Genomic DNA, 1,602 nt, shown 5'->3' with positions numbered 1-1,602 from the left:
GGGCTGTTTGTAATTAATTATGGATTGCCTTTGTAATAGCAGAAAGTCAAAGAGAGACAGAGAGACAGATATACAGACAGTCTGTCGTGTAGCCGTCAGGCGTTTTGCAATCACACGCAGAAGACATGATTTTAGTTCTCTTTTAGGCGCGCGAGAATCCTTGTCAAGTATCTCCGTACGTCTTTCTGCCGGTACGTTGCATCCATCTCAGCCCACAGGCAGGGTCAAAGCCTGTCTTCTTCTGTATGATATAAATTGGCCGCTTTTAAGGACAAGCGGGCTAACCCAGATTTCGGGAGTTTCCAGAAATCTTGACCTACACCAAAGATAGTACATAAAAAGATGGGCCACTCAGCCAAAAAAGTGTCCGCCGGAAGTCCGCTCTTTGCTTCAGATGGCGCTGCAGTCTGTTTTGAAGCTCTCTTTCGTTTTTCCAGAAGAAGAATAGGGATAGCACCTCCTTGAGTGCGCAGATCGACTGCTGTTCATCAGCAGTTCCGGTTCGTTCAGTGCAGAGTTTTAGGTTTTTAAAAATTTTAATGACCTCTCGCATTTCATTTTAAAGTCAAATTAAACGAAGAAAACAATCATCCCTTCCTCCGGGGGAGGTTTTTTGTCAGCGTAACGACTGTAAAAAAGCGTTCTTCCGAAATTTATCAGAAAACTTGCTAGTTTCACTTTGTTCTTCTAAACTCAAGTAGGGTAACTCTGTTCGCAAAGGGTGCGCATTTGCGAAGAGGGCGCCACCGAATTTTGAGGACATTTTTTTGATTGAGTTAAGGAGAGGAGTGGCCCCTCTTGTTATGTAGACTCTTTGCCTGCACCAAAAGTGGGCATTGCCCTACTTATAGGAGACGTTTGGTTTTATTGGTGTGTATATATGTTTGGTTATAGAGGAAACTATCCTTGTTTTTTAAAGAAACTGAACGAGGGTCAAAAACTATACCTTCGATTTTCTCAAAACTGCATTTTTCGGGATAGCCCTCTTGTGCTTAAAAACGACTAATAATGTCAATAGGGGCGTAAAATACCTGTTGTTCAAATGCAGACGAAAGTGTCCCAAACGGCCACTTGTTGTCGAGAAGGAAAGTGTTTGTCTTAGACAGTGTCGTTGTGATTTTAAAAAAGCGCAAAGGGGGTGGGGATGGGGTGGGGGGTGGTTAGAAGTAGAGGTTTGTACATTTGTACAGACGATTGTCTTGGACAGGTGGTAGTTAGAGTAGGTTCGATTTTTTTGCGCTTATATGACCTTATACAATTGCGGGCACCGTAAAATCCCTACTAAAAAAACAAAACAAAAAAAACTAACAAAAGAGTAGGCTCGACTGTGCATACTGCACACACAACTTACCTCCTCAGATACCGCACCACATTTTTGACCCAGGCTCTTCGGTTGGACTCATTTGTGATCATGGGGATGAAAGGTTTGGAGCCGATCTGCCACCCCCCCACGGCGAGTAGGACCTTCAGGTCGGGATTTTTCTCCTTCAGGGCAAGGGTCCGGGCATACAAGCCTGTGTGTGTGTGTGTTTGTGTGTGTGTGTGTGTGTGTGTGTGTGTGTGTGTGTGTGTGTGTGTGTGTGTGTGTGTGTGTGTGTGTGT

The 1,602-nt window shown here is 44.3% G+C and overlaps 1 protein-coding gene across 1 annotated transcript in view; it reads right to left on the bottom strand.

The window, feature by feature from the left end:
- The window catches only part of LOC106012930 (chitotriosidase-1-like), a 14,084-nt gene that overhangs the window by 8,209 nt on the left and 4,273 nt on the right, over positions 1 to 1,602 (bottom strand). The window lies entirely within an intron of this gene.

The sequence above is a fragment of the Aplysia californica genome, unplaced genomic scaffold (assembly GCF_000002075.1).
Source record: "Aplysia californica isolate F4 #8 unplaced genomic scaffold, AplCal3.0 scaffold00570, whole genome shotgun sequence".
Classification (NCBI taxonomy): Eukaryota; Metazoa; Mollusca; class Gastropoda; order Aplysiida; family Aplysiidae; genus Aplysia; species Aplysia californica.
Note: the sequence above shows the minus strand (reverse complement) of the source record. Positions and strands in the feature narration are given on the sequence as shown.